The sequence below is a fragment of the Hyla sarda genome, unplaced genomic scaffold, assembly GCF_029499605.1.
Source record: "Hyla sarda isolate aHylSar1 unplaced genomic scaffold, aHylSar1.hap1 scaffold_318, whole genome shotgun sequence".
In the NCBI taxonomy this organism is placed as follows: Eukaryota; Metazoa; Chordata; class Amphibia; order Anura; family Hylidae; genus Hyla; species Hyla sarda.
Window position 1 is genome coordinate 94359 of NW_026609912.1, and position 12846 is coordinate 107204.

Here is a 12846-nt window from a genome sequence, read left to right on the forward strand (position 1 = left end):
GGGACCCCAAATGAGAGGAGGCCGGGGAAGAGAAATGCGAGAGGGGATCGGGCAGATACCTCAGAGAAGGTGGAAGAGCGAGAGGTGCCCGATTCCACCCCGGAAGGTCCTCCTGCTCGGGGTCCCCCTGAGTGTGAAAACCCGGACGGAGTAGCAAAGGTGAAAAGACGAAGGGGCTCCAAAGGGCGTCCGGACTCGGAGGTGGTCCAGGAGGAGCAGATGGAAGTTCCTGTCGTGACGGGGGCTCCAAGTGAAGCTCCTCCACAGGTCCCAGCGGTGGATACCCCTCCTCCTCCCAGCCAGGAGGAGGTTTCAGGGGTGACCATCTCCGAGGTCCCGGAAACGGACCTAAGTACGCACCCGACCCCTATGGAGGGGCAAGAGGTGGACGCCGAAAAAGAGAATGGAGCCCAGAAGCTGTTCTTACCAATGTACTCCGTCTATACACCTGTGGTCTTGGAAGAGGGGGGCTGCTCGAGCGATGGTGGTTCCTCTCCGGCTTCCTCTATGTGTACGGTAGAGTCAGAGGTGGGGGGTAACGAGAGCTCCAGTGCGCAATCTGGTTTTTAGTTTGTTATCTGAGCCTCCCTTTTTTTTACATCTCCAATGGCTGAGTTGTCCGGATTGTCTATGAATGTAAGAAGTATAAGTTCACGAGCGAAACGGGTTGCCCTTTTTAACTACTTGTCTATTTTTGCTGCTTCTGTGGTTTTCCTGCAGGAGTGCGGCATCCCGCATAGTTTAAATTATGAAAAGTATAAAAAAGATTGGGTACACGGTCCATCAGTCTGGTCTGGATCTAACGAATCCAGATCAGCAGGGGTCGCCATACTTTTTAAAGGAAATGCTTTTATTGATTTTATTCATGAGATTTTACCAGGCAGAATTTTATTGGTTAAAGCTTTTATTGATGGTATTAAATGGCAGTTTTTAAATTTTTATGGTTCACCCAATAAAAATGATAGAGCACGGATGTTAGAGATTTTACCCCTTTTTATCAATGATTCTGAACCTCTTATTTTAGCAGGTGATTTTAATTGTATTTTAAGGGGGGAGCACCGTTTTACCAATTCAGTAAGTAGAAACTATGATAAAACATCTTCTATGTTAAAAAATATGATTATTGATTTTAGACTTACTGATGTTTTTAAGAAATGCAATAGTATTTTACCAGAAAGAGACGGTGTGACCTGGAGCAACGCAAACTGCAGCTCCAGGATCGATTTTATCTTCTGTTCTTATCAAGTACTGCCTTTTAAGTGTGATGTTTTAACCAATGTTTTTTCTGATCACAAACTTTTATCTTTTAAGGTGAAGAGTGATTTTAGAAAAAAGACTGGGAGGAATGCCTGGAAGATGAATGTATCCCTTTTAGAAGATCCGCAGGTTTTATCCGATTTTATCAACTTCTACAAGGACTGCAGACGGGTAAGAGATCCTAACACTCCCATCAGTATATGGTGGGAGAAAATGAAAATAAAAATAAAAGAGTTTTTTATTAGAGTAGGGATCTCTAGAGCTAAAGAGAAGCGTGAGTTTTACTCCCTTCTAAATACCCGTCTGCAAACCCTGTACAAATTCAGAGACAATGGTATAGAGGTTTATAGAGAAATTACTGACTTAAAAAAAGAAATAAAACAGTGCCTGGAGCAGAAGGGAAAAGAGATAATTTTCAGATCCAAAATAAAGCACCTTGAAGAGAACGAGACCTGCTCCAGGTACTTTTTTAAGAAAGTAACGGATAAAAAGGTTTTAATTGATAATATACAAGGAGAAAAAGATGTACAGGGTATTTTAAAAAGGGTACATTCATTTTATGCGGATCTTTTTAATACAAAAAATATTGATATTGATTTTATGAATGACTCATTGAAGGAGATTACCAATGTTTTAGACCCTGTGTCCCAGTCTCTTTTACAGAGGGAGATCTCGGAACAGGAGGTTTTAGAGACGATCAGGAGTTTTAAATCCGGTAAGGTGCCTGGTCCTGACGGTATACCCATTGAGTTTTATGTCATTTTTTATGGTGTTTTAAAAGATGACCTTTTTTCCCTTTTTACAGAAGTATTTAAAACAAAAGCCCTCCCAGGTTCATGGAGGAAGGGTGATGTCTCCCTGCTGTTCAAAAAGGGAGACCGGTCAGATCTAAAGAACTGGAGACCAATCACCCTCCTCAACTGTGACTACAAAGTGATGGCAAAACTGTGCGCAAATAGATTAAAAAGTGTAATAGAGAAAATAATCCATTCAAATCAGGTCTGTGGGGTGCCTGGGAGGAGCATATGGGAAAATCTTAACCTTTTAAAAGATGTGATTAGTGACACAAAGTCTAGAAACGGAAAACTAGCCATTTTATCCTTAGACTTCGAGAAGGCTTTTGACAGAGTGTCACATTTTTATCTTTTTAAGGTTTTAGAGAAAATGGGTATACCTGAAGGCTTTTTATTGTCTCTTAAGGCCTTTTATAAAAACTGCACAAGCAAGATTTTAGTTAACGGTTTTAAGACACAGGATGTGATTTTAAATTCCGGAGTGAAGCAGGGGTGTCCTTTGTCCCCACTACTTTTCATATGTGCGCTTGAGCCTCTACTATGCACCTTGAGGAGAGATAAGCAAATAAGAGGGGTCCCCCTGCCGGGAGGAGGGGGACTAGAGGCTAAAGTAGTGGGGTACATGGACGATGTGGCAGTGCTTGGAAGGGACACCCCATCGCTTCAAAAAGCCCTAAAGCAAGTTGAATTTTTTTGTTGTGCCTCCGGTTTTAAGGTAAATTTTAATAAAAGCAGTGTTTTAAATATAGGAGGACTGTTTTTAAGGGATTTACCCATTCCTGTGTCTGAGTCTGTGCAGATTTTAGGGGTCTCCTTCAGTGAGTCAAACAATGGTTTTAATAGCTGGGACTTGGTGGCTCAAAAAATAAACACAAAAATTTGTGTGTGGAACATGAGAAAGCTAACGATGGAGGGGAAGGTTTTAGTTACAAAGATGGTGATTTTACCCATTTTATTGTATCTTGGCATGGTCTTTCCACCCCCCGAAATGATTTTAAATAAAATTATTAAAGCATGTTTTACCTTTTTATGGAGCTCCAAGAGTGAAAAATTGAGAAGAGAGATCGTCATGATGCCAAAGGGTATGGGTGGAAAGGACTTCCCCGACATCAGGGCGTTCCTTTTTACCAAGTTTTTTAGCATGTGTGTTAGCACACTTTTTAAGGATAGTTACTGGTCATATTTTATCCGTTTTAATACAGGTTTTTTTATGAGGAGGAATGGGTGGTTTAAAACTGTTTTAAGCTGTCCTTATGCTTTTAATCTTCCCCAACAATACAAGATTTTAGAGAAAATTTTCAACTTGTACAACTTTAACGGAAAAAGTATTAATGAAGTAACTAATAGCAAAAAAATGTTAAAATATATTAAAGAAAGTGGTTTTATTGCCCCTGTGAATAATTTTAATGAAGAGAAATGCAGGAAAATATGGAAGATGGCAAATATGATTTATCTTTTTAATTCACAGAAAGATCTGGCCTGGAGCTGCATACACGAGTGTCTTCCATGCCGGGCATTCCAGCACCGAAGAAGGATGGCCAACACTGCAGTATGCCCGAGGGAGGGCTGCCAGGAACCCGAGACCGTGTACCACCTTTTCTGGACTTGTTTTTATGCAAAAAGGATATGGACTAAAATACTCCCTCTGGTGAAGAAGATAACAGAAATAAAGGACTTAAACTCTGCAGCTGTTTTTTATGGATGTCTGGAATGCCCAATACGGACTCAAGAGACAATGGCATGGAAGATCATAAACTGTGTTAAAGCAGCTCTATGGAATGCCAGAAACATTTTACTTTTTAAACATGAGATTTTATCTGTGAATGATGTTTTAGCTCTTTGTTTTAGTGATATGTACCAGTACTTTTTATTAGACAAGAAATATTATCCTTTATTAGCTAGAAAATGGTATTTTAATGAATGGAACGCCCTTTTGTAAAGCCACCAAGTGCCCATTTTAAGTGTATTATGATTGTATTTATGTGAACTTTTATTGTTATATGTGATTTTATTATCAAAATTTGTTTTTATTGAAAAAAAATTATATTTATAAATCGTAATGCACTTTGTAAAATGTTATGAATTCTAAATAAAAAGATACCCCTCAGGGGTAGCCAAGTTAAAAAAAAAAATCTGTTCTTATCAGTTTAATATCTGATACGTCCCCTATCTGGGGACCATATATTAAATGGATTTTTGAGAACGGGGGCCGATTTCGAAGCTTGCTTCCGTCGCCCTATGCATTGACCCGATATGGCAGTATCTTCGGGTACAGTGCACCACCCCCTTACAGGGTTAAAAAGAAAGATTCCTACTTTCATTGCTACCTGCTTGCTGGCTAGCCAGCTAGCCAGCCCTGTGGGCCTTGCTGCTGCTGCTGCTGCAGCCAAAAAACAAAAGGTGGTGCTGCTGCTGCTTCTGCTTCTGCTTGTGTCTGGCCGCTGTTGGAGCGTCCAGGCACAGGACTTCTGCTGCTGCTGACTAAATGGCCTCCTTAATTGGATCATTTGAGTAGCCAGCACACCTGTGCAGGTAGGGCATGACATGATAGGCAGCTGCCTTGATAGCGGGTGGGTGCTGAATGTTCCTAATTGACAAAATAAGATTAATGCTTATGAAGAAATATAAAATCTCATCCCTTCCCCAATATCGCGCCACACCCCTACCCCTTAATTCCCTGGTTGAACTTGATGGACATATGTCTTTTTTCGACCGTACTATGTAACTATGTAACATAACATGGGGGGGGGGGGTCTCCTGGCTGTTCACACAGGTGTGTCATTGCTGTACATTGACCATGCATTGCTTCTGTGGTATTGCAAAGGCAAAGACAAATGCTTCCAGCCATCCATTGCACTAATGGATTGGTCATCAGCTGGCTGTCTATGTCCCGCATCAATATAGACCAAAGTACAGAGGGTTAGGCTATGCTATTGTGCACCTACCTGATGCATCAGAAGGTGCGAGGCCCTTGCTAAATTCTGTGCACAGACTTTGAGATCTATGCTTTAGACTGTATCTAAACCTGCTCCAACATGGACTGACATTCTGGCCTACTTTCAGCCGATGCGACTTGTCTGTCGCTGAACAGTCGCTTTTTATGTATTCAGCACCTATGTATAATGTTGTAAAAATGCTCTAGAAGCTAAAGTCGCAGAAATGTCACACATATTTGGCCTGCAACTTTCTGTGCGACAAATTCAGACAGGAAAAATCAGTATAAATCCTTAGAAAATTATCCCCCAGTGTCTCCATCTGCTGGCGGTATTGAATAAGCATTGCTGCACTGATGGGGTATGCATTAGACGAAAAAAAAGAAGAAAAAGAAGAATAATACGCCCAGAAAAGAGGCGAAAAGGAGAAAAACGTAAAAAAACGTGAAAAAAAAGTAAGAGGAAGAGAAGGGAAAAAAAGGTGGAAATGGGTTTAAAAGTGATTTCGGCGGAGAAATATATATATATATATATATATATATACGCGCACACACACACATATATATAAACGTATTCTCCGTTGAGATATTGCAGCCGCTGCTGTGTCCAGGCCCAGGAGCCTTAGCACTGTGCTGTGATGTCACTCAATACCACTGACATCACTAGGTGTAAACAACATCTCTCCTTTGCTGTGTATGTGACTATGGAGCTGTTTGGTGATGTCGTCTATTATGGCCTTCATAGAAGCAACAGGAGATTGTTGCATCCATCTAGAACCCTCAGAACTACAGTGCTATGATGTCACTCACTTCCACAGGCCTTGCAGAGTGTAAACAACAACAACCCAGCTTTGTTGTGTATGTAACCATAGGGATTTGTGATGTCACCTAGAACCTTCACAGCAGCGACAGCTTTATGAGGAGCATCAGCACTGCTCTGCCTGAGCAGAACCATCACCGCCATAGGTTGTCAAATAACCCGGGTTTAACCCACACAGGTAAGTCCAATGGGGTGCAGGCATGTCCTCTATGCTTACAGCTTCCCGTGGGTGTTGGTTTGATACCGTTTGGGGACAGCCAAGGAGGCATCTGCAGGCAACAAAGGTAGGTGTGTGCTTGTGTGTGTGTTTCCTATGCAGATCCTAAGCCCAGTGTCACATGCAAGTAGGAGGAGTAAGAAGGGTTCCTGGCAAATCCGGGTTATGGATTGCATTTAAAAAGGCCCCGTGGGAGTGCAATGGGCCCCTGTCTTGCTGCTTAGCAATAATGGTATGGGTTTAGGTTCTGCTGTGTGTACTGGTGGTTGACTGCCCCCCAGCCCAGAGTGTGCATGGAAAATTGTCTGGCAGCCTCCCTGACAGCAAGCAGTGATAGTGCCCATGAAGGGGACCTTGTTGGGCCCGCCCCTTTCACGGTTATCGCTTCTCGGCCTTTTGGCTAAGATCAAGTGTAGTATCTGTTCTTATCAGTTTAATATCTGATACGTCCCCTATCTGGGGACCATATATTAAATGGATTTTTGAGAACGGGGGCCGATTTCGAAGCTTGCTTCCGTCGCCCTATGCATTGACCCGATATGGCAGTATCTTCGGGTACAGTGCACCACCCCCTTACAGGGTTAAAAAGAAAGATTCCTACTTTCATTGCTACCTGCTTGCTGGCTAGCCAGCTAGCCAGCCCTGTGGGCCTTGCTGCTGCTGCTGCTGCAGCCAAAAAACAAAAGGTGGTGCTGCTGCTGCTTCTGCTTCTGCTTGTGTCTGGCCGCTGTTGGAGCGTCCAGGCACAGGACTTCTGCTGCTGCTGACTAAATGGCCTCCTTAATTGGATCATTTGAGTAGCCAGCACACCTGTGCAGGTAGGGCATGACATGATAGGCAGCTGCCTTGATAGCGGGTGGGTGCTGAATGTTCCTAATTGACAAAATAAGATTAATGCTTATGAAGAAATATAAAATCTCATCCCTTCCCCAATATCGCGCCACACCCCTACCCCTTAATTCCCTGGTTGAACTTGATGGACATATGTCTTTTTTCGACCGTACTAACTATGTAACTATGTAACATAACATGGGGGGGGGGGGTCTCCTGGCTGTTCACACAGGTGTGTCATTGCTGTACATTGACCATGCATTGCTTCTGTGGTATTGCAAAGGTAAAGACAAATGCTTCCAGCCATCCATTGCACTAATGGATTGGTCATCAGCTGGCTGTCTATGTCCCGCATCAATATAGACCAAAGTACAGAGGGTTAGGCTATGCTATTGTGCACCTACCTGATGCATCAGAAGGTGCGAGGCCCTTGCTAAATTCTGTGCACAGACTTTGAGATCTATGCTTTAGACTGTATCTAAACCTGCTCCAACATGGACTGACATTCTGGCCTACTTTCAGCCGATGCGACTTGTCTGTCGCTGAACAGTCGCTTTTTATGTATTCAGCACCTATGTATAATGTTGTAAAAATGCTCTAGAAGCTAAAGTCGCAGAAATGTCACACATATTTGGCCTGCAACTTTCTGTGCGACAAATTCAGACAGGAAAAATCAGTATAAATCCTTAGAAAATTATCCCCCAGTGTCTCCATCTGCTGGCGGTATTGAATAAGCATTGCTGCACTGATGGGGTATGCATTAGACGAAAAAAAAGAAGAAAAAGAAGAATAATACGCCCAGAAAAGAGGCGAAAAGGAGAAAAACGTAAAAAAACGTGAAAAAAAAGTAAGAGGAAGAGAAGGGAAAAAAAGGTGGAAATGGGTTTAAAAGTGATTTCGGCGGAGAAATATATATATATATATATATATATATATATATATATATATATATACGCGCACACACACACATATATATAAACGTATTCTCCGTTGAGATATTGCAGCCGCTGCTGTGTCCAGGCCCAGGAGCCTTAGCACTGTGCTGTGATGTCACTCAATACCACTGACATCACTAGGTGTAAACAACATCTCTCCTTTGCTGTGTATGTGACTATGGAGCTGTTTGGTGATGTCGTCTATTATGGCCTTCATAGAAGCAACAGGAGATTGTTGCATCCATCTAGAACCCTCAGAACTACAGTGCTATGATGTCACTCACTTCCACAGGCCTTGCAGAGTGTAAACAACAACAACCCAGCTTTGTTGTGTATGTAACCATAGGGATTTGTGATGTCACCTAGAACCTTCACAGCAGCGACAGCTTTATGAGGAGCATCAGCACTGCTCTGCCTGAGCAGAACCATCACCGCCATAGGTTGTCAAATAACCCGGGTTTAACCCACACAGGTAAGTCCAATGGGGTGCAGGCATGTCCTCTATGCTTACAGCTTCCCGTGGGTGTTGGTTTGATACCGTTTGGGGACAGCCAAGGAGGCATCTGCAGGCAACAAAGGTAGGTGTGTGCTTGTGTGTGTGTTTCCTATGCAGATCCTAAGCCCAGTGTCACATGCAAGTAGGAGGAGTAAGAAGGGTTCCTGGCAAATCCGGGTTATGGATTGCATTTAAAAAGGCCCCGTGGGAGTGCAATGGGCCCCTGTCTTGCTGCTTAGCAATAATGGTATGGGTTTAGGTTCTGCTGTGTGTACTGGTGGTTGACTGCCCCCCAGCCCAGAGTGTGCATGGAAAATTGTCTGGCAGCCTCCCTGACAGCAAGCAGTGATAGTGCCCATGAAGGGGACCTTGTTGGGCCCGCCCCTTTCACGGTTATCGCTTCTCGGCCTTTTGGCTAAGATCAAGTGTAGTATCTGTTCTTATCAGTTTAATATCTGATACGTCCCCTATCTGGGGACCATATATTAAATGGATTTTTGAGAACGGGGGCCGATTTCGAAGCTTGCTTCCGTCGCCCTATGCATTGACCCGATATGGCAGTATCTTCGGGTACAGTGCACCACCCCCTTACAGGGTTAAAAAGAAAGATTCCTACTTTCATTGCTACCTGCTTGCTGGCTAGCCAGCTAGCCAGCCCTGTGGGCCTTGCTGCTGCTGCTGCTGCAGCCAAAAAACAAAAGGTGGTGCTGCTGCTGCTTCTGCTTCTGCTTGTGTCTGGCCGCTGTTGGAGCGTCCAGGCACAGGACTTCTGCTGCTGCTGACTAAATGGCCTCCTTAATTGGATCATTTGAGTAGCCAGCACACCTGTGCAGGTAGGGCATGACATGATAGGCAGCTGCCTTGATAGCGGGTGGGTGCTGAATGTTCCTAATTGACAAAATAAGATTAATGCTTATGAAGAAATATAAAATCTCATCCCTTCCCCAATATCGCGCCACACCCCTACCCCTTAATTCCCTGGTTGAACTTGATGGACATATGTCTTTTTTCGACCGTACTAACTATGTAACTATGTAACATAACATGGGGGGGGGGGGTCTCCTGGCTGTTCACACAGGTGTGTCATTGCTGTACATTGACCATGCATTGCTTCTGTGGTATTGCAAAGGCAAAGACAAATGCTTCCAGCCATCCATTGCACTAATGGATTGGTCATCAGCTGGCTGTCTATGTCCCGCATCAATATAGACCAAAGTACAGAGGGTTAGGCTATGCTATTGTGCACCTACCTGATGCATCAGAAGGTGCGAGGCCCTTGCTAAATTCTGTGCACAGACTTTGAGATCTATGCTTTAGACTGTATCTAAACCTGCTCCAACATGGACTGACATTCTGGCCTACTTTCAGCCGATGCGACTTGTCTGTCGCTGAACAGTCGCTTTTTATGTATTCAGCACCTATGTATAATGTTGTAAAAATGCTCTAGAAGCTAAAGTCGCAGAAATGTCACACATATTTGGCCTGCAACTTTCTGTGCGACAAATTCAGACAGGAAAAATCAGTATAAATCCTTAGAAAATTATCCCCCAGTGTCTCCATCTGCTGGCGGTATTGAATAAGCATTGCTGCACTGATGGGGTATGCATTAGACGAAAAAAAAGAAGAAAAAGAAGAATAATACGCCCAGAAAAGAGGCGAAAAGGAGAAAAACGTAAAAAAACGTGAAAAAAAAGTAAGAGGAAGAGAAGGGAAAAAAAGGTGGAAATGGGTTTAAAAGTGATTTCGGCGGAGAAATATATATATATATATATATATATATATATATATATACGCGCACACACACACATATATATAAACGTATTCTCCGTTGAGATATTGCAGCCGCTGCTGTGTCCAGGCCCAGGAGCCTTAGCACTGTGCTGTGATGTCACTCAATACCACTGACATCACTAGGTGTAAACAACATCTCTCCTTTGCTGTGTATGTGACTATGGAGCTGTTTGGTGATGTCGTCTATTATGGCCTTCATAGAAGCAACAGGAGATTGTTGCATCCATCTAGAACCCTCAGAACTACAGTGCTATGATGTCACTCACTTCCACAGGCCTTGCAGAGTGTAAACAACAACAACCCAGCTTTGTTGTGTATGTAACCATAGGGATTTGTGATGTCACCTAGAACCTTCACAGCAGCGACAGCTTTATGAGGAGCATCAGCACTGCTCTGCCTGAGCAGAACCATCACCGCCATAGGTTGTCAAATAACCCGGGTTTAACCCACACAGGTAAGTCCAATGGGGTGCAGGCATGTCCTCTATGCTTACAGCTTCCCGTGGGTGTTGGTTTGATACCGTTTGGGGACAGCCAAGGAGGCATCTGCAGGCAACAAAGGTAGGTGTGTGCTTGTGTGTGTGTTTCCTATGCAGATCCTAAGCCCAGTGTCACATGCAAGTAGGAGGAGTAAGAAGGGTTCCTGGCAAATCCGGGTTATGGATTGCATTTAAAAAGGCCCCGTGGGAGTGCAATGGGCCCCTGTCTTGCTGCTTAGCAATAATGGTATGGGTTTAGGTTCTGCTGTGTGTACTGGTGGTTGACTGCCCCCCAGCCCAGAGTGTGCATGGAAAATTGTCTGGCAGCCTCCCTGACAGCAAGCAGTGATAGTGCCCATGAAGGGGACCTTGTTGGGCCCGCCCCTTTCACGGTTATCGCTTCTCGGCCTTTTGGCTAAGATCAAGTGTAGTATCTGTTCTTATCAGTTTAATATCTGATACGTCCCCTATCTGGGGACCATATATTAAATGGATTTTTGAGAACGGGGGCCGATTTCGAAGCTTGCTTCCGTCGCCCTATGCATTGACCCGATATGGCAGTATCTTCGGGTACAGTGCACCACCCCCTTACAGGGTTAAAAAGAAAGATTCCTACTTTCATTGCTACCTGCTTGCTGGCTAGCCAGCTAGCCAGCCCTGTGGGCCTTGCTGCTGCTGCTGCTGCAGCCAAAAAACAAAAGGTGGTGCTGCTGCTGCTTCTGCTTCTGCTTGTGTCTGGCCGCTGTTGGAGCGTCCAGGCACAGGACTTCTGCTGCTGCTGACTAAATGACCTCCTTAATTGGATCATTTGAGTAGCCAGCACACCTGTGCAGGTAGGGCATGACATGATAGGCAGCTGCCTTGATAGCGGGTGGGTGCTGAATGTTCCTAATTGACAAAATAAGATTAATGCTTATGAAGAAATATAAAATCTCATCCCTTCCCCAATATCGCGCCACACCCCTACCCCTTAATTCCCTGGTTGAACTTGATGGACATATGTCTTTTTTCGACCGTACTAACTATGTAACTATGTAACATAACATGGGGGGGGGGGTCTCCTGGCTGTTCACACAGGTGTGTCATTGCTGTACATTGACCATGCATTGCTTCTGTGGTATTGCAAAGGCAAAGACAAATGCTTCCAGCCATCCATTGCACTAATGGATTGGTCATCAGCTGGCTGTCTATGTCCCGCATCAATATAGACCAAAGTACAGAGGGTTAGGCTATGCTATTGTGCACCTACCTGATGCATCAGAAGGTGCGAGGCCCTTGCTAAATTCTGTGCACAGACTTTGAGATCTATGCTTTAGACTGTATCTAAACCTGCTCCAACATGGACTGACATTCTGGCCTACTTTCAGCCGATGCGACTTGTCTGTCGCTGAACAGTCGCTTTTTATGTATTCAGCACCTATGTATAATGTTGTAAAAATGCTCTAGAAGCTAAAGTCGCAGAAATGTCACACATATTTGGCCTGCAACTTTCTGTGCGACAAATTCAGACAGGAAAAATCAGTATAAATCCTTAGAAAATTATCCCCCAGTGTCTCCATCTGCTGGCGGTATTGAATAAGCATTGCTGCACTGATGGGGTATGCATTAGACGAAAAAAAAGAAGAAAAAGAAGAATAATACGCCCAGAAAAGAGGCGAAAAGGAGAAAAACGTAAAAAAACGTGAAAAAAAAGTAAGAGGAAGAGAAGGGAAAAAAAGGTGGAAATGGGTTTAAAAGTGATTTCGGCGGAGAAATATATATATATATATATATATATATATATATATATATATATATACGCGCACACACACACATATATATAAACGTATTCTCCGTTGAGATATTGCAGCCGCTGCTGTGTCCAGGCCCAGGAGCCTTAGCACTGTGCTGTGATGTCACTCAATACCACTGACATCACTAGGTGTAAACAACATCTCTCCTTTGCTGTGTATGTGACTATGGAGCTGTTTGGTGATGTCGTCTATTATGGCCTTCATAGAAGCAACAGGAGATTGTTGCATCCATCTAGAACCCTCAGAACTACAGTGCTATGATGTCACTCACTTCCACAGGCCTTGCAGAGTGTAAACAACAACAACCCAGCTTTGTTGTGTATGTAACCATAGGGATTTGTGATGTCACCTAGAACCTTCACAGCAGCGACAGCTTTATGAGGAGCATCAGCACTGCTCTGCCTGAGCAGAACCATCACCGCCATAGGTTGTCAAATAACCCGGGTTTAACCCACACAGGTAAGTCCAATGGGGTGCAGGCATGTCCTCTATGCTTACAGCT

The 12846-nt window shown here is 43.8% G+C and overlaps 4 non-coding genes across 4 annotated transcripts; all 4 read left to right on the forward strand.

Annotated features, from left to right (window-relative positions):
• The first annotated feature begins 4148 nt into the window (after positions 1-4148).
• LOC130329528 (U2 spliceosomal RNA) lies at positions 4149-4336 on the forward strand. The gene has a single exon (XR_008873084.1). It is a non-coding gene; the product is annotated as a U2 spliceosomal RNA (small nuclear RNA).
• Positions 4337-6400: 2064 nt separating this feature from the next.
• LOC130329570 (U2 spliceosomal RNA) lies at positions 6401-6591 on the forward strand. The gene has a single exon (XR_008873114.1). It is a non-coding gene; the product is annotated as a U2 spliceosomal RNA (small nuclear RNA).
• A 2086-nt stretch (positions 6592-8677) lies between these two features.
• LOC130329571 (U2 spliceosomal RNA) lies at positions 8678-8868 on the forward strand. The gene has a single exon (XR_008873115.1). It is a non-coding gene; the product is annotated as a U2 spliceosomal RNA (small nuclear RNA).
• Positions 8869-10946: 2078 nt separating this feature from the next.
• On the forward strand, positions 10947-11137 carry LOC130329572 (U2 spliceosomal RNA). Its single transcript, XR_008873116.1, has one exon. It is a non-coding gene; the product is annotated as a U2 spliceosomal RNA (small nuclear RNA).
• The last annotated feature ends 1709 nt before the right edge of the window (positions 11138-12846 follow it).